At 45.3% G+C, this 23,374-nt stretch overlaps 11 non-coding genes across 11 annotated transcripts; all 11 read left to right on the top strand.

Annotated features, from left to right (window-relative positions):
* The first annotated feature begins 393 nt into the window (after positions 1-393).
* Trnak-cuu (transfer RNA lysine (anticodon CUU)) lies at positions 394-465 on the top strand. The gene has a single exon. It is a non-coding gene; the product is annotated as a tRNA-Lys (tRNA).
* A 1,434-nt stretch (positions 466-1,899) lies between these two features.
* On the top strand, positions 1,900-1,972 carry Trnak-cuu (transfer RNA lysine (anticodon CUU)). The gene has a single exon. It is a non-coding gene; the product is annotated as a tRNA-Lys (tRNA).
* Positions 1,973-3,421: 1,449 nt separating this feature from the next.
* Trnak-cuu (transfer RNA lysine (anticodon CUU)) lies at positions 3,422-3,494 on the top strand. The gene has a single exon. It is a non-coding gene; the product is annotated as a tRNA-Lys (tRNA).
* A 1,453-nt stretch (positions 3,495-4,947) lies between these two features.
* Positions 4,948-5,020, top strand: Trnak-cuu (transfer RNA lysine (anticodon CUU)). Its single transcript has one exon. It is a non-coding gene; the product is annotated as a tRNA-Lys (tRNA).
* Positions 5,021-6,469: 1,449 nt separating this feature from the next.
* Positions 6,470-6,542, top strand: Trnak-cuu (transfer RNA lysine (anticodon CUU)). The gene has a single exon. It is a non-coding gene; the product is annotated as a tRNA-Lys (tRNA).
* Positions 6,543-14,410: 7,868 nt separating this feature from the next.
* On the top strand, positions 14,411-14,483 carry Trnak-cuu (transfer RNA lysine (anticodon CUU)). Its single transcript has one exon. It is a non-coding gene; the product is annotated as a tRNA-Lys (tRNA).
* Positions 14,484-15,936: 1,453 nt separating this feature from the next.
* Trnak-cuu (transfer RNA lysine (anticodon CUU)) lies at positions 15,937-16,009 on the top strand. The gene has a single exon. It is a non-coding gene; the product is annotated as a tRNA-Lys (tRNA).
* A 1,429-nt stretch (positions 16,010-17,438) lies between these two features.
* Trnak-cuu (transfer RNA lysine (anticodon CUU)) lies at positions 17,439-17,511 on the top strand. The gene has a single exon. It is a non-coding gene; the product is annotated as a tRNA-Lys (tRNA).
* A 1,463-nt stretch (positions 17,512-18,974) lies between these two features.
* Trnak-cuu (transfer RNA lysine (anticodon CUU)) lies at positions 18,975-19,047 on the top strand. Its single transcript has one exon. It is a non-coding gene; the product is annotated as a tRNA-Lys (tRNA).
* Positions 19,048-20,514: 1,467 nt separating this feature from the next.
* Positions 20,515-20,587, top strand: Trnak-cuu (transfer RNA lysine (anticodon CUU)). Its single transcript has one exon. It is a non-coding gene; the product is annotated as a tRNA-Lys (tRNA).
* Positions 20,588-22,058: 1,471 nt separating this feature from the next.
* On the top strand, positions 22,059-22,131 carry Trnak-cuu (transfer RNA lysine (anticodon CUU)). The gene has a single exon. It is a non-coding gene; the product is annotated as a tRNA-Lys (tRNA).
* Positions 22,132-23,374: the final 1,243 nt, after the last annotated feature.

Below are 23,374 nucleotides of genomic sequence, written 5' to 3'. Positions count from 1 at the left end.
AACCGTCTGAATGTTGCTGTTGACCATTTTCTGCTTGAAAATGCTCTTGAGCTTGAAACACACACTACAAGACCGGTGTTAACTAGCTAAATGGTCGGCAGAGTGCTGTCACCGCGAGTTTCCACTGGCACTTGCACATCTAATACAACGTCGGAAAGTACCTCGTTCGCCTTTTGAGTCACATCAAGTATGAGTGTTAATTTTGACGCCACTAGCTCTGCAGGTTGTCATGCAATTCCTTTACCTCTCAGAAATGATTATGAAATAAAAGTGAAGTACGTGACGAGTGTGACGTTAGGAAAACATTAGGCAGCATGGAGAGATTCTGTATGGGACCACCCAACCCAAACGAGTACTGTGTGACGTGCTGCCCGGCAAGTATTCACCCAAGCAGCCCGGCTAGCTCAGTCGGTAGAGCATGAGACTCTTAATCTCAGGGTCGTGGGTTCGACCCCACGCAGGGCGGAACGGAAATTTGTTCCGCTGCAGATGTAAATTACTGATTTTCTGATTAACGTGATGTAATGGAAATAGCAACTTTAAACTTTGCCTACGTCTCTGTCAGTCGCAAGGATACTGTATTTGAAGGTGAAGGTGACTTTGTAGACATGTGTGAAAGACATGTTCTGAAATGCAAGTGTTGTTGTTTGGGGAGGACATAGGTTACGTGTCAGATGTGTAGCCAAGCAGTAATGGGTCGCCATAGCTGCAAATATTAGTCGGTAATATGAAGTGTTGTCAGCTGAAGTCTGATGATCCAGACGACCGTAAGGACGAAGTACGCAAAAGTACCGCTAGGACGCGCCCCTTTAGCTCAGTGGTAGAGCACTGGACTAGTAAACCAAGGGTCGTGAGTTCCATCCTCAAAGGAAGAAGTCGAATTTTGGAAATCAGTTGCGCGTCGTGGCCGTATAGCAAACAGTATCTGTGATGACGAACAATTAGCGACATGCCTTTTATTAAGAATTACTCTCAGATGTGATTAAGGCAAATGGCGCAGATAAAGCCTTTGCCAAAGCGGTACAGCATAAGGTGGGACGAGGCAGTCTGAATTACATTTTATAGATGTATTTCTCACATATGTCAGAGCCACTCGCGGTCGTCGTCGTCGTCGTCGTCGCCGCCGCCGCTTCTGCAGAAGTAGCAAATGGCCATCGTGGCAAATGCGGCGAGGCACGCCCTGCCTTCGATTCCGTATGCACAAAGTGTGTGGTCTTGTTTCCCAGTCTATATTTGGTCGGTCACGTAAGAGGTTGAATGTAACGAATGGGTGGGAGAGAGCAAGGGCAGCGGCTGTGTAGAACGAAAACACAAATTATCAGGGGTGTGAGCGTTTCGAGATGAGTCATATACAAGTTGCACTTGGTCGTCAGTGGCTGTGTGGCCTAATGGATAAGGCGTCGGACTTCGGATCTGAAGATTACAGGTTCGAATGCTGTGACGCTCGTGTTTTATCATTTCTGAAAAAGAAACATACCGTTTTAATGTAGCATTTGAGCAGTACGAAACCGTCTGAATGTTGCTGTTGACCATTTTCTGCTTGAAAATGCTCTTGAGCTTGAAATACACACTACAAGACCGGTGTTAACTAGCGAAATGGTCGGCAGAGTGCCGTCACCGCGAGTTTCCACTGACACTTGCACATCTAAAACAACGTCGGAAAGTAACTCGTTCGCCTTTTGAGTCACATCAAGTATGAGTGTTAATTTTGACGCCACTAGCTCTGCAGGTTGTCATGCAATTCCTTTACCTCTCAGAAATGATTATGAAATAAAAGTGAAGTACGTGACGAGTGTGACGTTAGGAAAACATTAGGCAGCATGGAGAGATTCTGTATGGGACCACCCAACCCAAACGAGTACTGTGTGACGTGCTGCCCGGCAAGTATTCACCCAAGCAGCCAGGCTAGCTCAGTCGGTAGAGCATGAGACTCTTAATCTCACGGTCGTGGGTTCGAGCCCCACGCAGGGCGGAACGGAAATTTGTTCCGCTGCAGATGTAAATTACTGTTTTTCTGATTAACGTGATGTAATGGAAATAGCAACTTTAAACTTTGCCTACGTCTCTGTCAGTCGCAAGGATACTGTATTTGAAGGTGAAGGTGACTTTGTAGACATGTGTGAAAGACATGTTCTGAAATGCAAGTGTTGTTGTTTGGGGAGGACATAGGTTACGTGTCAGATGTGTAGCCAAGCAGTAATGGGTCGCCATAGCTGCAAATATTAGTCGGTAATATGAAGTGTTGTCAGCTGAAGTCTGATGATCCAGACGACCGTAAGGACGAAGTACGCAAAAGTACCGCTAGGACGCGCCCCTTTAGCTCAGTGGTAGAGCACTGGACTAGTAAACCAAGGGTCGTGAGTTCCATCCTCAAAGGAAGAAGTCGAATTTTGGAAATCAGTTGCGCGTCGTGGCCGTATAGCAAACAGTATCTGTGATGACGAACTATTAGCGACATGCCTTTTATTAAGAATTACTCTCAGATGTGATTAAGGCGAATGGCGCAGATGAAGCCTTTGCCAAAGCGGTACAGCATAAGGTGGGACGAGGCAGTCTGAATTACATTTTATAGATGTATTTCTCACATATGTCAGAGCCTCTCGCGGTCGTCGTCGTCGTCGTCGTCGTCGTCGTCGTCGTCGCCGCCGCCGCTTCTGCAGAAGTAGCAAATGGCCATCGTGGCAAATGCGGCGAGGCACGCCCTGCCTTCGATTCCGTATGCACAAAGTGTGTGGTCTTGTTTCCCAGTCTATATTTGGTCGGTCACATAAGAGGTTGAATGTAACGAATGGGTGGGAAAGAGCAAGGGCAGCGGCTGTGTAGAACGAAAACACAAATTATCAGGGGTGTGAGCGTTTCGAGATGAGTCATATACAAGTTGCACTTGGTCGTCAGTGACTGTGTGGCCTAATGGATAAGGCGTTGGACTTCGGATCTGAAGATTACAGGTTCGAATGCTGTCACGTTCGTGTTTTATCAGTTCTGAAAAAGAAACATACCGTTTTAATGTAGCATTTGAGCAGTACGAAACCGTCTGAATGTTGCTGTTGACCATTTTCTGCTTGGAGATGCTCTTGAGCTTGAAACACACACTACAAGACCGGTGTTAACTAGCGAAATGGTCGGCAGAGTGCCGTCACCGCGAGTTTCCACTGGCACTTGCACATCTAAAACAACGTCGGAAAGTAACTCGTTCGCCTTTTGAGTCACATCAAGTATGAGTGTTAATTTTGACGCCACTAGCTCTGCAGGTTGTCATGCAATTCCTTTACCTCTCAGAAATGATTATGAAATAAAAGTGAAGTACGTGACGAGTGTGACGTTAGGAAAACATTAGGCAACATGGAGAGATTCTGTATGGGACCACCCAACCCAAACGAGTACTGTGTGACGTGCTGCCCGGCAAGTATTCACTGAAGCAGCCCGGCTAGCTCAGTCGGTAGAGCATGAGACTCTTAATCCCAGGGTCGTGGGTTCGAGACCCACGCTGGGCGGAACGGAATTTCGTTCCGCTGCAGATGTAAATTACTGTTTTTTCTGATTAACGTGATGTAATGGAAATAGCTACTTTAAACTTTGCATACGTCTCTGTCAGTCGCAAGGAAACTGTATTTGAAGGTGAAGGTGATTTTGTAGACATGTGTGAAAGACATGTTCTGAAATGCAAGTGTTGTTGTTTGGAGAGGACATCGGTTACGTGTCGGATGTGTAGCCAAGCAGTAATGGGTCGCCATAGCTGCAAATATTAGTCGGTAATATGAAGTGTTGTCAGCTGAAGTCTGATGATCCAGACGACCGTAAGGACAAAGTACGCAAAAGTACCGCTAGGACGCGCCCCTTTAGCTCAGTGGTAGACCACTGGACTAGTAAATCATGGGTCGTGAGTTCCATTATCAAAGGAAGAAGTCGAATTTTGGAAATCAGTTGCGCGTCGTGGCCGTATAGCAAACAGTATCTGTGATGACGAACAATTAGCGACATGCCTTTTATTAAGAATTACTCTCAGATGTGATTAAGGCGAATGGCGCAGATGAAGCCTTTGCCAAAACGGTACATCATAAGGTGGGACGAGGCAGTCTGAATTACATTTTATAGATGTATTTCTCACATATGTCAGAGCCTCTCGCGGTCGTCGTCGTCGTCGTCGTCGTCGTCGTCGTCGCCGCCGCCGCCGCCGCTTCTGCAGAAGTAGCAAATGGCCATCGTGGCATATGCGGCGAGGCACGCCCTGCCTTCGATTCCGTATGCACAAAGTGTGTGGTCTTGTTTCCCAGTCTATATTTGGTCGGTCACGTAAGAGGTTGAATGTAACGAATGGGTGGGAGAGAGCAAGGGCAGCGGCTGTGTAGAACGAAAACACAAATTATCAGGGGTGTGAGCGTTTCGAGATGAGTCATATACAAGTTGCACTTGGTCGTCAGTGGCTGTGTGGCCTAATGGATAAGGCGTCGGACTTCGGATCTGAAGATTACAGGTTCGAATGCTGTGACGCTCGTGTTTTATCAGTTCTGAAAAAGAGACATACCGTTTTAATGTAGCATTTGAGCAGTACGAAACCGTCTGAATGTTGCTGTTGACCATTTTCTGCTTGAAAATGCTCTTGAGCTTGAAATACACACTACAAGACCGGTGTTAACTAGCGAAATGGTCGGCAGAGTGCCGTCACCGCGAGTTTCCACTGACACTTGCACATCTAAAACAACGTCGGAAAGTAACTCGTTCGCCTTTTGAGTCACATCAAGTATGAGTGTTAATTTTGACGCCACTAGCTCTGCAGGTTGTCATGCAATTCCTTTACCTCTCAGAAATGATTATGAAATAAAAGTGAAGTACGTGACGAGTGTGACGTTAGGAAAACATTAGGCAGCATGGAGAGATTCTGTATGGGACCACCCAACCCAAACGAGTACTGTGTGACGTGCTGCCCGGCAAGTATTCACTGAAGCAGCCCGGCTAGCTCAGTCGGTAGGGCATGAGACTCTTAATCTCAGGGTCGAGGGTTCGAGCCCCACGCTGGGCGGAACGGAATTTTGTTCCGCTGCAGATGTAAATTACTGTTTTTCTGATTAACGTGATGTAATGGAAATAGCAACTTTAAACTTTGCCTACGTCTCTGTTAGTCGCAAGGAAACTGTATTTGAAGGTGAAGGTGATTTTGTAGACATGTGTGAAAGACATGTTCTGAAATGCAAGTGTTGTTGTTTGGAGAGGACATCGGTTACGTGTCGGATGTGTAGCCAAGCAGTAATGGGTCGCCGTAGCTGCAAATATTAGTCGGTAATATGAAGTGTTGTCAGCTGAAGTCTGATGATCCAGACGACCGTAAGGACAAAGTACGCAAAAGTACCGCTAGGACGCGCCCCTTTAGCTCAGTGGTAGACCACTGGACTAGTAAATCATGGGTCGTGAGTTCCATTATCAAAGGAAGAAGTCGAATTTTGGAAATCAGTTGCGCGTCGTGGCCGTATAGCAAACAGTATCTGTGATGACGAACAATTAGCGACATGCCTTTTATTAAGAATTACTCTCAGATGTGATTAAGGCGAATGGCGCAGATGAAGCCTTTGCCAAAACGGTACATCATAAGGTGGGACGAGGCAGTCTGAATTACATTTTATAGATGTATTTCTCACATATGTCAGAGCCTCTCGCGGTCGTCGTCGTCGTCGTCGTCGTCGTCGTCGTCGTCGCCGCCGCCGCTTCTGCAGAAGTAGCAAATGGCCATCGTGGCATATGCGGCGAGGCACGCCCTGCCTTTGATTCCGTATGCACAAAGTGTGTGGTCTTGTTTCCCAGTCTATATTTGGTCGGTCACGTAAGAGGTTGAATGTAACGAATGGGTGGGAGAGAGCAAGGGCAGCGGCTGTGTAGAACGAAAACACAAATTATCAGGGGTGTGAGCGTTTCGAGATGAGTCATATACAAGTTGCACTTGGTCGTCAGTGACTGTGTGGCCTAATGGATAAGGCGTCGGACTTCGGATCTGAAGATTACAGGTTCGAATGCTGTCACGTTCGTGTTTTATCAGTTCTGAAAAAGAAACATACCGTTTTAATGTAGCATTTGAGCAGTACGAAACCGTCTGAATGTTGCTGTTGACCATTTTCTGCTTGAAAATGCTCTTGAGCTTGAAACACACACTACAAGACCGGTGTTAACTAGCGAAATGGTCGGCAGAGTGCCGTCACCGCGAGTTTCCACTGGCACTTGCACATCTAAAACAACGTCGGAAAGTAACTCGTTCGCCTTTTGAGTCACATCAAGTATGAGTGTTAATTTTGACGCCACTAGCTCTGCAGGTTGTCATGCAATTCCTTTACCTCTCAGAAATGATTATGAAATAAAAGTGAAGTACGTGACGAGTGTGACGTTAGGAAAACATTAGGCAACATGGAGAGATTCTGTATGGGACCACCCAACCCAATCGAGTACTGTGTGACGTGCTGCTCGGCAAGTATTCACTGAAGCAGCCCGGCTAGCTCAGTCGGTAGGGCATGAGACTCTTAATCTCAGGGTCGTGGGTTCGAGCCCCACGCTGGGCGGAACGGAATTTTGTTCCGCTGCAGATGTAAATTACTGTTTTTCTGATTAACGTGATGTAATGGAAATAGCAACTTTAAACTTTGCCTACGTCTCTGTTAGTCGCAAGGAAACTGTATTTGAAGGTGAAGGTGATTTTGTAGACATGTGTGAAAGACATGTTCTGAAATGCAAGTGTTGTTGTTTGGAGAGGACATCGGTTACGTGTCGGATGTGTAGCCAAGCAGTAATGGGTCGCCGTAGCTGCAAATATTAGTCGGTAATATGAAGTGTTGTCAGCTGAAGTCTGATGATCCAGACGACCGTAAGGACAAAGTACGCAAAAGTACCGCTAGGACGCGCCCCTTTAGCTCACATTCTGGCTTTAGCCGTCGCCGCGGTCGGACGTGCTTGTTGTTTACTCCGCGCACGTTAGCGCTATCGCCGGTGTTTGGTGTTTACGTGAAGTTAGCTGTACATTTTCGCTGTTATTTTTTGAGTGGTGTCTCTGATAAGTGTTTTTATAGTGCTTTCGTCCGTTCCACGTCTCGTGCTTCGCCGCAATTTCGGTTGTTGCTGGAATTTCGTCGGAACCGACGACCATGTCTGACACCGTCAGGAAGAATACTTTAGTCTTCTCGTTCGAGAAAGAAACACGGCCGGTCCAACCCACTGCGCTGGAAATCCACGATTGGCTGACTGAGGTAATCGGTATAAATTCTGACTCTGTTCATACCACGCAATTAGATGCTGAAAAATACTGTGTTTTTGTTAAATTTCTGAACTCAGTGACAGTCGATAAGTTGCTTGCAAAATGGGGTAATTCCGTCGAATTTGTTCATCGAGACGGTTCAAAAAGTAATGTCTCTGTACGAAAAGCTGATATCATGTACACCAATGTCAGGATTTTGAATGTTCCAATTGAAATTGATAATCAGTTGATCAAGGACGCTCTATCTAAATATGGCGAAGTTAAATCTATCCATAACGAAAGATGGTCGAAGCTATACAAGATACAGTGTTTTAATGGCATTAGATCTGTTGAAATGGAGGTGAAAGCCAACATTCCGTCCCATATATCCGTTGCAGGCCATAAAGCACATGTTGTGTATTCTGGTCAGGAGCGCACGTGCAATATTTGCAATGAGACAGGTCATTTCCGACAAGATTGTCCGCGCCGTGTTTTTGTTCTTCGGAACAATCTAACACAGCGTCAGAAACTGACCCTCAGCGATGTCTTACCAAATAGCACTTCCCTTCTTTCGGTTAACGACAGTGGTGCATGTACTTCTGCAGTGCCCGCCATAACTACTACGGAGTTCCCTCCCCTGAGCGTCATTACATCACACCCTTCTGTTCCCGATTGCGATCTCCAGAATAAGAAGCGACCGTTGGAAACGACCGATGACGGCTCGGACGGCGAGTCCGCCCGTAATTCGCCTTCCACCCGCAAGCAGAAGCAGTGCAATGCGGATGTGCTCGAGGAAACAAACAGTACATGTATTGACGTGACGACAGCCGCTGAGGCAACCCGGCCGCTGTCGGCGGCTGAACAGGTACAAACGGTCCACGGAGGGGACGCAGTAATGATTGTCGCGGAGACGGAAGAGGCGCACTCCGAAGCACAAGAGGTGACGGAGCGGAACCCAACTCAAGAACTTACAGACCCACAAACCGCCGACTCAGTCAGTGCTCTGGCGCTCGTGACGGAAGAACAAGGAAATGGCACTCGTAAAAAGGACGCTGTTGAGGCAGCTTCGGTCACAACGGTGGTAAAGATAGACAATCCGAATGACGGCGCGTTGAACCAAGATGTCCGAAGACGCCGACTCAAACCGCAACCTACTCTCAAAGCTTCCCGTAACCAAAGCAAACAACAACCAGCACAAGAGGAAGCGACGGCCAAGAACGTCTTGTATGAAATCATCACGGAAAGACCTAAGGAGGTACCTTCAAGTGACATTAGTGATGCAAAGCCCCTCGGTAAAACTAAAACCCGAGATGTTCGGAATCCTGCACCAAAATGAGGCTGTAAGATGAAAAAAAAAAAAGGATTTTGTTGAACCAGTTTCATTTCTAATTGTACTACTGTCTTAGTCATATTTCAGAGGAACCAGATGAAGTGTTTACCGAGCTTCAAATACTGACTATTCTTTTAGATGTTTGTTTAAGCAGAGTCGTTTCTCCCTTCTAGAAGCTGCACATCTCTTTTTTTTTTATTAATATTTTGTTATCTTTTTAATCACTTATTTACTTTTTATGCAAACTAAATGTCCCAGGCATATACAATTACGACTATCAATATTAACAGGATTACATCCGTGACTAAAGTTACAGCGCTCAAGGATTATTTATATGAGTCAGGGACGGACATTGCTTTCCTACAGGAAGTAGTGCTGACTAATCTTACAGTGCCTGGATATTTGGCGATTTTAAATGTCTCACTTGACACCAACGTCGGTACAGCAATTTTAGTCAGGGAGGGGATTCCTGTCTCGGATATCGAGAGGTTGGACTCCGGCAGAGCGATAGGTATAAAAGTCTTTGGTTCTACCCTTATCAATCTGTATGCCCCTTCTGGCACATCCAATAGAATGGAAAGAGCACAGTTCTATAAAGAAGAAATCATTTATTTATTACGGAAAAACCCAAAAGATCTTATAATAGGCGGTGATTTTAATTGTGTGATAAATAAGAAAGACCAGTTTCCGAATTTTAATAACTGCAATGAACTGAAGCGTTTCGTCACTGTTTTACAGCTTAAAGATGCTTGGGAAATAATGTATCCCACATTTGTGGCATTTACATTCCTAGGTCCTCACTCACGTAGCAGGATCGACAGACTCTACATATCGCAAAGTCTAGTTAGCTCCTTCATTAAAGCAGAGACGATTCCAGTTTACTTTTCTGATCATAGCTCCGTGCTAGCTTCCATCAACCTTACTGCGCAACCCACTCGCCGTTTTAGAAGTTCATGGCACCTTAATACGTCACTGATGCAGGACGACGGATTAGAAGAAAGTTTGACAGAAGCGTGGGCATTGTGCCTCCGCTCTGCAGATAGACACGTCTCAGTACTAGACTGGTGGTGCAACAGGGCAAAGCCTAAACTGAGAAAAGTTCTCATCCAGTATAGTGTACAACGATCGAAAGACTTGAAAAATTCCATAGAATTTTATTATACCATGCTGCGAAATTTATATGAGCAGGCAAACACTTCCAACGTCCGTCTGGCAGATATCAAGCAAATTAAGGCCAAATTGCTCAGTCTTAAAAGACAGCAGATGGAGGGTCTGAAATTAAAATCCAAGGCTAAGACAGTCGTGGAGGATGAACATGCTTCCTTGTACCATCTACTGAAGCACGAAAGAAACAGGAGACGCACCTTCATTGATGGACTTCAGTCTGAAACTGGCGAGACACTCACGACTCAGAGAGACATAGTCAATGCAGTGCACAAATATTACGAAGACCTATACACTGCCAACCCGGTATGTGAAGAGTCCTTCGATGAGTTCCTTCGTTCCATAGCTCCACAGGTCTCGGACGAGGAAAACGAAGACCTTCTCGTTGAGTGTACTAACGAAGATATCCACAGAATCATCTGCAAATCTCCTCTGAGGAAATCGCCGGGACCGGATGGTTTGCCTGTTGAATTTTATAAACGATACTGGCCACTGATTGGTGACATGTTTACCCGAATGACGAACGAGGTGCTTCAGGGAAAGCATTTACCTGCTGTTTTTAAAGAGAGCACAATAGTACTAATCCCAAAAAATGCTGCAAAAAGAAACCTCAACAACTTTCGTCCTATCTCCCTGTTAAACTCCGATTATAAAATCATCGGCAGAATTTTAAACAACAGACTCTCACAGTTGGCCAAAAAGATAGTAAGTCCATACCAGTCCTGTGTGCCTACCAAGAGCATTTTCAAAAGCATAGCTGAATATAGAGATATAATTGCAATCACTGCTGTGACCACCATAAAATGTGCTATCATGTTTATTGACTTCCAGAAAGCATTTGATCGTGTGGATCATAGATTCCTTAGTGCCACACTGAACAAAATAGGTTTTAATGAGCGAGTCGTAAGTGTGATCAGAAATGTTGCAACAGGCATCAGCGCTTGTATATCAGTTAACTGCCAGAGGACAAAGCAGATTCAGATCCGGCGCGGCGTTCCTCAAGGAAGCCCCCTCTCCATGTTCCTATTCGTGCTTTCATTAGAACCTTTCCTCCGCAGTGTTCATGCCACTCTAACTGGCATCACATTATCTGGTCACCGAACAGTCATAAACGCCTATGCCGATGATGTCGGAGTCGTCCTGCGAAATCCCGACGACATTTTGAAATTGGAAACGCTAATTAAAAAGTACTGTAGAGTCTCCGGAGCAGGTGTCAACGCAAACAAAAGCAAACTCCTAAACCTGCGGGGTTTTCAACATACCACCTTAGCCTGGGCCACAATGGTCACCCAATGCAAAGCACTAGGAATAACACTGACACCTTGTCCGTTAAAAATGGCAGCTATCAATTGGAGAAATACGTCGGGACAACTTCTTGGAACAACAAGAGAAAACCTCCACCGTAACATGAACCAAGTTCAGAGGGTGATTTTCATTAACCACTGCATTCTCTCCAGGAGTTACTTTATAGCACAGATCTTCCCACTACCGAAAATGATTGGAAAAAAGATAATGTCTACCATTGCCAGCTATCTTTGGAGAGGGGATATATTCAGAGTCGACGCAAAAACTGCGACCTTAGATCCCAGGAATGGAGGTTTGGGGTTAGTTGACATCAGAAATAAGGCGTCTGCGCTTTTTATAAAAAGGACCGCCACTATCCTTAGCGACCACGCTGATAGCATTACAACTAAATTATTTGAAGTTGTCAGGCCTGCCAGTTTACAGGCGCCGGTGAATGTGCAAAAAATAAATAACCGGCTCCAGTACGTTCGTGTATATTTTGTGGAATTCAGCTATCTCGGCGGTGTCATCATCAACTCACGACGGATCACGGCCCGCGATATTCTGTGCCATCGAAAGAAAATGGAGGGGAGAAACAAATTGGAAAGTAAATACCCACACACTGATTGGGACGCCATATGGAAAAATATTAATATGCGTGGTCTACCATCGGACGTCAAGTCAGCGTGGTATAAAACAGTGAATGAGACCGTAAGCACCAATGAAAGGTTACATGCAATCGGCGTTAGCGACACGAACCTATGTCTCAAATGTAAATTGATCGACACGTTAGTGCACAGATTCACGTGCGGTGGCAATCTACAACTCTGTAATTGGATTAGGGAACAACTGGCTTTTCTTACGAGATCTTCGGTGGAAAATTTTCCCCCTGTTACATTCCTCAGGCCTCAGACTTGCTATTTTCCAGCAGCAAAAAACAACTCGGTCCATTGGTTAATGGGACACTATGTGAATTACGTAATTAATCACCTGGGAAATGACAATTCCACTGATTTTTACATGTACTTGAAGTGTGCTTTTTATAACGCCCTGAAATATAAAGACCACAAGAAAAACTACGGCAATATGCTTAAAATTGTATTCGAGCGACTGGGCATTGGTTGACAAGCCAACGAGATAAACAAAAATCGTTTATTTAAGCGAAACGACGCTTAAACAAAAACAATTGGGGAGAAGTACAATTTTACAGTTTCATATTACAATCACTTATCCTCTGCTGGCAAAGAAGGCTATTTTGTTTATTGCACAGAAGAAGCCGAAGCCGACAGCCAGTATCGCAGGGTTAAAGATAAATTGTTTTCTTATACATTCATTTTATGACTGAGAAGGAAGTCTCATTTGTTTCCATGGAAGGGAACATTCTTTTTTATTATTATTATTAATCTCAAGAAGGAAAGGAGACCATGGAATTAGTGCCTTAACATAAAATTCCTTCTTCACATTCCATGAAGATTTTTCTTTTACAATAAAAAAAATAACAAACAAACAAAAATAATAATAATAACAATAAAAAAACTAAACAGAAATTAAAAAAAAAAATAATATACAGGTTCAGGGTCCACTACTTCCTACAACTTTATTATATATTACAAAGAAGTATGCTAGGTTGCTGAGAAGCAGTGGATGAGGAAAAAAAAAAAAAAAAAAAAAAAAAAAAAAAAAAAAAAAAAAAAAAAAAAAGCACTAAAGCTATAACCTTCAATCTCTATTGCCTCGGCATGACATAAATTTTTTGTTTCAAATGAAGCATCTTTTGGTTCACGATTTCGAAGGCAAAACAGCATATATCTACGTATACACAAGATGTAAAATTTCTTATTGAAAACTATGTTAAAGACACGCCTCAGCAACAGGACTGGGTGGAGACATCGCGGCCAGGCCTCGAGATTTTGACCCCTGCCCGCTTTGCCTCCGCCTGCCTCATGCTGCTTAAAAAAAAAAAAAAAAAAAAAAAAAAAAAAAAAAAAAAAAAAAGTGGTTAAGGCGTTATTAAAAAAAAAAGTGGCTAGGATACCTGGCTTTCACCCAGGAGGCCCGGGTTCGATTCCCGGTAAAAAAAAAAAAAAAAAAAAAAAAAAAAAAAAAAAAAAAAAAAAAGAAAGCTCAGTGGTAGAGCACTGGTTTAATAAACCAGTAATCCAAAAAAAAGAAAAGAAAAAAGAAAAAAGTGGATAAGGCGTTGGACTGCTAATCTAATGTGCTCTGCACGTGTGGGTAAAAAAAACAATTAAAAAAAAAAAAAAAAGTAGCGCAGTAGGCAGCGCGTAGGTAAAAAAAACAAAAAAAAAAAGAAAAAAAAAAAAAAAAAAAGTGGTAGACCACTGGACTAGTAAATCATGGGTCGTGAGTTCCATTATCAAAGGAAGAAGTCGAATTTTGGAAATCAGTTGCGCGTCGTGGCCGTATAGCAAACAGTATCTGTGATGACGAACAATTAGCGACATGCCTTTTATTAAGAATTACTCTCAGATGTGATTAAGGCGAATGGCGCAGATGAAGCCTTTGCCAAAACGGTACATCATAAGGTGGGACGAGGCAGTCTGAATTACATTTTATAGATGTATTTCTCACATATGTCAGAGCCTCTCGCGGTCGTCGTCGTCGTCGTCGTCGTCGTCGTCGCCGCCGCCGCTTCTGCAGAAGTAGCAAATGGCCATCGTGGCATATGCGGCGAGGCACGCCCTGCCTTTGATTCCGTATGCACAAAGTGTGTGGTCTTGTTTCCCAGTCTATATTTGGTCGGTCACGTAAGAGGTTGAATGTAACGAATGGGTGGGAGAGAGCAAGGGCAGCGGCTGTGTAGAACGAAAACACAAATTATCAGGGGTGTGAGCGTTTCGAGATGAGTCATATACAAGTTGCACTTGGTCGTCAGTGGCTGTGTGGCCTAATGGATAAGGCGTCGGACTTCGGATCTGAAGATTACAGGTTCGAATGCTGTCACGCTCGTGTTTTATCAGTTCTGAAAAAGAAACATACCGTTTTAATGTAGCATTTGAGCAGTACGAAACCGTCTGAATGTTGCTGTTGACCATTTTCTGCTTGAAAATGCTCTTGAGCTTGAAATACACACTACAAGACCGGTGTTAACTAGCGAAATGGTCGGCAGAGTGCCGTCACCGCGAGTTTTCACTGACACTTGCACATCTAAAACAACGTCGGAAAGTAACTCGTTCGCCTTTTGAGTCACATCAAGTATGAGTGTTAATTTTGACGCCACTAGCTCTGCAGGTTGTCATGCAATTCCTTTACCTCTCAGAAAGGATTATGAAATAAAAGTGAAGTACGTGACGAGTGTGACGTTAGGAAAACATTAGGCAGCATGGAGAGATTCTGTATGGGACCACCCAACCCAAACGAGTACTGTGTGACGTGCGGCCCGGCAAGTATTCACTGAAGCAGCCCGGCTAGCTCAGTTGGTAGGGCATGAGACTCTTAATCTCAGGGTCGTGGGTTCGAGCCCCACGCTGGGCGGAACGGAATTTTGTTCCGCTGCAGATGTAAATTACTGTTTTTCTGATTAACGTGATGTAATGAAAATAGCAACTTTAAACTTTGCCTACGTCTCTGTTAGTCGCAAGGAAACTGTATTTGAAGGTGAAGGTGATTTTGTAGACATGTGTGAAAGACATGTTCTGAAATGCAAGTGTTGTTGTTTGGAGAGGACATCGGTTACGTGTCAGATGTGTAGCCAAGCAGTAATGGGTCGCCATAGCTGCAAATATTAGTCGGTAATATGAAGTGTTGTCAGCTGAAGTCTGATGATCCAGACGGCCGTAAGGACGAAGTACGCAAAAGTACCGCTAGGTCGCGCACCTTTAGCTCAGTGGTAGAGCACTGGACTAGTAAACCAGGGGTCGTGAGTTCCATCCTCAAAAGAAGAAGTCGAATTTTGGAAATCAGTTGCGCGTCGTGACCGTATAGCAAACAGTATCTGTGATGACGAACAATTAGCGACATGCCTTTTATTAAGAATTACTCTCAGATGTGATTAAGGCGAATGGCGCAGATAAAGCCTTTGGCAAAGCGGTACAGCATAAGGTGGGACGAGGCAGTCTGAATTACATTTTATAGATGTATTTCTCACATATGTCAGAGCCTCTCGCGGTCGTCGTCGTCGTCGTCGTCGTCGTCGCCACCGCCGCCGCCGCCGCCGCTTCTGCAGAAGTAGCAAATGGCCATCGTGGCAAATGCGGCGAGGCACGCCCTGCCTTCGATTCCGTATGCACAAAGTGTGTGGTCTTGATTCCCAGTCTATATTTGGTCCGTCACGTAAGAGGTTGAATGTAACGAATGGGTGGGAAAGAGCAAGGGCAGCGCCTGTGTAGAACGAAAACACAAATTATCAGGGGTGTGAGCGTTTCGAGATGAGTCATATACAAGTTGCCCTTGGTCGTCAGTGGCTGTGTGGCCTAATGGATAAGGCGTCGGACTTCGGATCTGAAGATTACAGGTTCGAATGCTGTCACGCTCGTGTTTTATCAGTTCTGAAAAAGAAACATACCGTTTTAATGTAGCATTTGAGCAGTACGAAACCGTCTGAATGTTGCTGTTGACCATTTTCTGCTTGGAGATGCTCTTGAGCTTGAAACACACACTACAAGACCCGTGTTAACTAGCGAAATGGTCGGCAGAGTGCCGTCACCGCGAGTTTCCACTGACACTTGCACATCTAAAACAACGTCGGAAAGTAACTCGTTCGCCTTTTGAGTCACATCAAGTATGAGTGTTAATTTTGACGCCACTAGCTCTGCAGGTTGTCATGCAATTCATTTACCTCTCAGATATGATTATGAAATAAAAGTGAAGTACGTGACGAGTGTGACGTTAGGAAAACATTAGGCAGCATGGAGAGATTCTGTATGGGACCACCCAACCCAAACGAGTACTGTGTGACGTGCTGCCCGGCAAGTATTCACTGAAGAAAGCCCGGCTAGCTCAGTCGGTAGAGCATGAGACTCTTAATCTCAGGATCGTGGGTTCGAGCCCCGCGCTGGGCGGAACGGAATTTTGTTCCGCTGCAGATGTAAATTACTGTTTTTCTGATTAACGTGATGTAATGGAAATAGCAACTTTAAACTTTGCCTACGTCTCTGTCAGTCGCAAGGAAACTGTATTTGAAGGTGAAGGTGATTTTGTAGACATGTGTGAAAGACATGTTCTGAAATGCAAGTGTTGTTGTTTGGAGAGGACATCGGTTACGTGTCAGATGTGTAGCCAAGCAGTAATGGGTCGCCATAGCTGCAAATATTAGTAGGTAATATGGAGTGTTGTCAGCTGAAGTCTGCTGATCCAGACGACCGTAAGGACGAAGTACGCAAAAGTACCGCTAGGACGCGCCCCTTTAGCTCAGTGGTAGACCACTGGACTAGTAAATCATGGGTCGTGAGTTCCATCCTCAAAGGAAGAAGTCGAATTTTGGAAATCAGTTGCGCGTCGTGGCCGTATAGCAAACAGTATCTGTGATGACGAACAATTAGCGACATGCCTTTTATTAAGAATTACTCTCAGATGTGACTAAGGCGAATGGCGCAGATAAAGCCTTTGCCAAAGCGGTACAGCGTAAGGTGGGACGAGGCAGTCTGAATTACATTTCATAGATGTATTTCTCACATATGTCAGAGCCTCTCGTCGTCGTCGTCGTCGTCGTCGCCGCCGCCGCTTCTGCAGAAGTAGCAAATGGCCATCGTGGCAAATGCGGCGAGGCACGCCTGCCTTCGATTCCGTATGCACAAAGTGTGTGGTCTTGTTTCCCAGTCTATATTTGGTCGGTCACGTAAGAGGTTGAATGTAACGAATGGGTGGGAGAGAGCAAGGGCAGCGGCTGTGTAGAACGAAAACACAAATTATCAGGGGTGTGAGCGTTTCGAGATGAGTCATATACAAGTTGCACTTGGTCGTCAGTGACTGTGTGGCCTAATGGATAAGGCGTCGGACTTCGGATCTGAAGATTACAGATTCGAATGCTGTCACGCTCGTGTTTTATCATTTCTGAATAAGAAACATACTGTTTTAGAGTAGCATTTGAGCAGTACGAAACCGTCTGAATGTTGCTGTTGACCATTTTCTGCTTGGAGATGCTCTTGAGCTTGAAACACACACTACAAGACCGGTGTTAACTAGCGAAATGGTCGGCAGAGTGCCGTCACCGCGAGTTTCCACTGACACTTGCACATCTAAAACAACGTCGGAAAGTAACTCGTTCGCCTTTTGAGTCACATCAAGTATGAGTGTTAATTTTGACGCCACTAGCTCTGCAGGTTGTCATGCAATTCCTTTACCTCTCAGATATGATTATGAAATAATAGTGAAGTACGTGACGAGTGTGACGTTAGGAAAACATTAGGCAGCATGGAGAGATTCTGTATGGGACCACCCAACCCAAACGAGTACTGTGTGACGTGCTGCCCGTGAAGATTCACTGAAGCAGCCCGGCTAGCTCAGTCGGTAGAGCATGAGACTCTTAATCTCAGGGTCGTGGGTTCGAGCCGCACGCTGGGCGGAACGGAATTTTGTTCCGCTGCAGTTGTAAATTACTGTTTTTCTGATTAACGTGATGTAATGGAAATAGCTACTTTAAACTTTGCCTACGTCTCTGTCAGTCGCAAGGAAACTGTATTTGAAGGTGAAGGTGATTTTGTAGACATGTGTGAAAGACATGTTCTGAAATGCAAGTGTTGTTGTTTGGAGAGGACATCGGTTACGTGTCAGACGTGTAGCCAAGCAGTAATGGGTCGCCATAGCTGCAATATTAGTCGGTAATATGAAGTGTTGTCAGCTGAAGTCTGATGATCCAGACGACCGTAAGGGCAAAGTACGCAAAAGTACCGCTAGGACGCGCCCCTTTAGCTCAGTGGTAGACCACTGGACTAGTAAATCATGGGTCGTGAGTTCCATTATCAAAGGAAGAAGTCGAATTTTGGAAATCAGTTGCGCGTCGTGGCCGTATAGCAAACAGTATCTGTGATGACGAACAATTAGCGACATGCCTTTTATTAAGAATTACTCTCAGATGTGATTAAGGCGAATGGAGCAGATAAAGCCTTTGCCAAAACGGTACAGCATAAGGTGGGACGAGGCAGTCTGAATTACATTTTATAGATGTATTTCTCACATATGTCAGAGCCTCTCGCGGTCGTCGTCGTCGTCGTCGTCGTCGTCGTCGTCGTCGTCGTCGTCGTCGTCGCCGCCGCCGCTTCTGCAGAAGTAGCAAATGGCCATCGTGGCATATGCGGCGAGGCACGCCCTGCCTTCGATTCCGTATGCACAAAGTGTGTGGTCTTGTTTCCCAGTCTATATTTGGTCGGTCACGTAAGAGGTTGAATGTAACGAATGGGTGGGAGAGAGCAAGGGCAGCGGCTGTGTAGAACGAAAACACAAATTATCAGGGGTGTGAGCGTTTCGAGATGAGTCATATACGAGTTGCACTTCGTCGTCAGTGACTGTGTGGCCTAATGGATAAGGCATCGGACTTCGGATCTGAAGATTACAGGTTCGAATGCTGTCACGCTCGTGTTTTATCAGTTCTGAAAAAGAAACATACCGTTTTAATGTAGCATTTGAGCAGTACGAAACCGTCTGAATGTTGCTGTTGACCATTTTCTGCTTGAAAAAGCTCTTGAGCTTGAAACACACACTACAAGACCGGTGTTAACTAGGGAAATGGTCGGCAGAGTGCCGTCACCGCGAGTTTCCACTGGCACTTGCACATCTAAAACAACGTCGGAAAGTAACTCGTTCGCCTTTTGAGTCACATCAAGTATGAGTGTTAATTTTGACGCCACTAGCTCTGCAGGTTGTCATGCAATTCCTTTACCTCTCAGAAATGATTATGAAATAAAAGTGAAGTACGTGACGAGTGTGACGTTAGGAAAACATTAGGCAACATGGAGAGATTCTGTATGGGACCACCCAACCCAAACGAGTACTGTGTGACGTGCGGCCCGGCTAGTATTCACTGAAGCAGCCCGGCTAGCTCAGTCGTTAGAGCATGAGACTCTTAATCTCAGGGTCGTGGGTTCGAGCCCCACGCTGGGCGGAACGCAATTTCGTTCCGCTGCAGATGTAAATTACTGTTCTTCTGATTAACGTGATGTAATGGAAATAGCTACTTTAAACTTTGCCTACGTCTCTGTCAGTCGCAAGGAAACTGTATTTGAAGGTGAAGGTGATTTTGTAGACATGTGTGAAAGACATGTTCTGAAATGCAAGTGTTGTTGTTTGGAGAGGACATCGGTTACGTGTCAGATGTGTAGCCAAGCAGTAATGGGTCGCCATAGCTGCAAATATTAGTCGGTAATATGAAGTGTTGTCAGCTGAAGTCTGATGATCCAGACGACCGTAAGGACAAAGTACGCAAAAGTACCGCTAGGACGCGCCCCTTCAGCTCAGTGGTAGACCACTGGACTAGTAAATCATGGGTCGTGAGTTCCATTATCAAAGGAAGAAGTCGAATTTTGGAAATCAGTTGCGCGTCGTGGCCGTATAGCAAACAGTATCTGTGATGACGAACAATTAGCGACATGCCTTTTATTAAGAATTACTCTCAGATGTGATTAAGGCGAATGGCGCAGATGAAGCCTTTGCCAAAACGGTACATCATAAGGTGGGACGAGGCAGTCTGAATTACATTTTATAGATGTATCTCTCACATATGTCAGAGCCTCTCGCGGACGTCGTCGTCGTCGTCGTCGTCGTCGTCGTCGTCGTCGTCGTCGTCGTCGTCGCCGCCGCCGCTTCTGCAGAAGTAGCAAATGGCCATCGTGGCATATACGGCGAGGCACGCCCTGCCTTCGATTCTGTATGCACAAAGTGTGTGGTCTTGTTTCCCAGTCTATATTTGGTCGGTCACGTAAGAGGTTGAATGTAACGAATGGGTGGGAGAGAGCAAGGGCAGCGGCTGTGTAGAACGAAAACACAAATTATCAGGGGTGTGAGCGTTTCGAGATGAGTCATATACAAGTTGCACTTGGTCGTCAGTGGCTGTGTGGCCTAATGGATAAGGCGTCGGACTTCGGATCTGAAGATTACAGGTTCGAATGCTTTCACGCTCGTGTTTTATCAGTTCTGAAAAAGAAACATACCGTTTTAATGTAGCATTTGAGCAGTACGAAACCGTCTGAATGTTGCTGTTGACCATTTTCTGCTTGGAGATGCTCTTGAGCTTGAAACACACACTACAAGACCCGTGTTAACTAGCGAAATGGTCGGCAGAGTGCCGTCACAGCGAGTTTCCACTGACACTTGCACATCTAAAACAACGTCGGAAAGTAACTCGTTCGCCTTTTGAGTCACATCAAGTATGAGTGTTAATTTTGACGCCACTAGCTCTGCAGGTTGTCATGCAATTCATTTACCTCTCAGATATGATTATGAAATAAAAGTGAAGTACGTGACGAGTGTGACGTTAGGAAAACATTAGGCAGCATGGAGAGATTCTGTATGGGACCACCCAACCCAAACGAGTACTGTGTGACGTGCTGCCCGGCAAGTATTCACTGAAGCAGCCCGGCTAGCTCAGTCGGTAGGGCATGAGACTCTTAATCTCAGGGTCGTGGGTTCGAGCCCCACGCTGGCCGGAACGGAATTTCGTTCCGCTGCAGATGTAAATTACTGTTTTTCTGATTAACGTGATGTAATGGAAATAGCAACTTTAAACTTTGCCTACGTCTCTGTTAGTCGCAAGGAAACTGTATTTGAAGGTGAAGGTGATTTTGTAGACATGTGTGAAAGACATGTTCTGAAATGCAAGTGTTGTTGTTTGGAGAGGACATCGGTTACGTGTCAGATGTGTAGCCAAGCAGTAATGGGTCGCCATAGCTGCAAATATTAGTCGGTAATATGAAGTGTTGTCAGCTGAAGTCTGATGATCCAGACGACCGCAAGGACGAAGTACGCAAAAGTACCGCTAGGTCGCGCACCTTTAGCTCAGTGGTAGAGCACTGGACTAGTAAACCAGGGGTCGTGAGTTCCATCCTCAAAAGAAGAAGTCGAATTTTGGAAATCAGTTGCGCGTCGTGACCGTAAAGCAAACAGTATCTGTGATGACGAACAATTAGCGACATGCCTTTTATTAAGAATTACTCTCAGATGTGATTAAGGCGAATGGCGAAGATGAAGCCTTTGCCAAAACGGTACATCATAAGGTGGGACGAGGCAGTCTGAATTACATTTTATAGATGTATTTCTCACATATGTCAGAGCCTCTCGCGGACGTCGTCGTCGTCGTCGTCGTCGTCGTCGTCGTCGTCGTCGTCGCCACCGCCGCCGCCGCCGCCGCTTCTGCAGAAGTAGCAAATGGCCATCGTGGCAAATGCGGCGAGGCACGCCCTGCCTTCGATTCCGTATGCACAAAGTGTGTGGTCTTGATTCCCAGTCTATATTTGGTCCGTCACGTAAGAGGTTGAATGTAACGAATGGGTGGGAAAGAGCAAGGGCAGCGCCTGTGTAGAACGAAAACACAAATTATCAGGGGTGTGAGCGTTTCGAGATGAGTCATATACAAGTTGCCCTTGATCGTCAGTGGCTGTGTGGCCTAATGGATAAGGCGTCGGACTTCGGATCTGAAGATTACAGGTTCGAATGCTGTCACGCTCGTGTTTTATCAGTTCTGAAAAAGAAACATACCGTTTTAATGTAGCATTTGAGCAGTACGAAACCGTCTGAATGTTGCTGTTGACCATTTTCTGCTTGGAGATGCTCTTGAGCTTGAAACACACACTACAAGACCCGTGTTAACTAGCGAAATGGTCGGCAGAGTGCCGTCACCGCGAGTTTCCACTGACACTTGCACATCTAAAACAACGTCGGAAAGTAACTCGTTCGCCTTTTGAGTCACATCAAGTATGAGTGTTAATTTTGACGCCACTAGCTCTGCAGGTTGTCATGCAATTCATTTACCTCTCAGATATGATTATGAAATAAAAGTGAAGTACGTGACGAGTGTGACGTTAGGAAAACATTAGGCAGCATGGAGAGATTCTGTATGGGACCACCCAACCCAAACGAGTACTGTGTGACGTGCTGCCCGGCAAGTATTCACTGAAGAAAGCCCGGCTAGCTCAGTCGGTAGAGCATGAGACTCTTAATCTCAGGGTCGTGGGTTCGAGCCCCGCGCTGGGCGGAACGGAATTTTGTTCCGCTGCAGATGTAAATTACTGTTTTTCTGATTAACGTGATGTAATGGAAATAGCAACTTTAAACTTTGCCTACGTCTCTGTCAGTCGCAAGGAAACTGTATTTGAAGGTGAAGGTGATTTTGTAGACATGTGTGAAAGACATGTTCTGAAATGCAAGTGTTGTTGTTTGGAGAGGACATCGGTTACGTGTCAGATGTGTAGCCAAGCAGTAATGGGTCGCCATAGCTGCAAATATTAGTAGGTAATATGAAGTGTTGTCAGCTGAAGTCTGCTGATCCAGACGACCGTAAGGACGAAGTACGCAAAAGTACCGCTAGGACGCGCCCCTTTAGCTCAGTGGTAGACCACTGGACTAGTAAATCATGGGTCGTGAGTTCCATCCTCAAAGGAAGAAGTCGAATTTTGGAAATCAGTTGCGCGTCGTGGCCGTATAGCAAACAGTATCTGTGATGACGAACAATTAGCGACATGCCTTTTATTAAGAATTACTCTCAGATGTGATTAAGGCGAATGGCGCAGATAAAGCCTTTGCCAAAGCGGTACAGCGTAAGGTGGGACGAGGCAGTCTGAATTACATTTCATAGATGTATTTCTCACATATGTCAGAGCCTCTCGTCATCGTCGTCGTCGTCGTCGTCGTCGTCGTCGCCGCCGCCGCTTCTGCAGAAGTAGCAAATGGCAATCGTGGCAAATGCGGCGAGGCACGCCCTGCCTTCGATTCCGTATGCACAAAGTGTGTGGTCTTGTTTCCCAGTCTATATTTGGTCGGTCACGTAAGAGGTTGAATGTAACGAATGGGTGGGAGAGAGCAAGGGCAGCGGCTGTGTAGAACGAAAACACAAATTATCAGAGGTGTGAGCGTTTCGAGATGAGTCATATACAAGTTGCACTTGGTCGTCAGTGACTGTGTGGCCTAATGGATAAGGCGTCGGACTTCGGATCTGAAGATTACAGATTCGAATGCTGTCACGCTCGTGTTTTATCATTTCTGAATAAGAAACATACTGTTTTAGTGTAGCATTTGAGCAGTACGAAACCGTCTGAATGTTGCTGTTGACCATTTTCTGCTTGGAGATGCTCTTGAGCTTGAAACACACACTACAAGACCGGTGTTAACTAGCGAAATGGTCGGCAGAGTGCCGTCACCGCGAGTTTCCACTGACACTTGCACATCTAAGACAACGTCGGAAAGTAACTCGTTCGCCTTTTGAGTCACATCAAGTATGA

This window comes from Schistocerca gregaria, chromosome 8 (genome assembly GCF_023897955.1).
Source record: "Schistocerca gregaria isolate iqSchGreg1 chromosome 8, iqSchGreg1.2, whole genome shotgun sequence".
NCBI classification, from domain to species: domain Eukaryota; kingdom Metazoa; phylum Arthropoda; class Insecta; order Orthoptera; family Acrididae; genus Schistocerca; species Schistocerca gregaria.
Note: the sequence above shows the minus strand (reverse complement) of the source record. Positions and strands in the feature narration are given on the sequence as shown.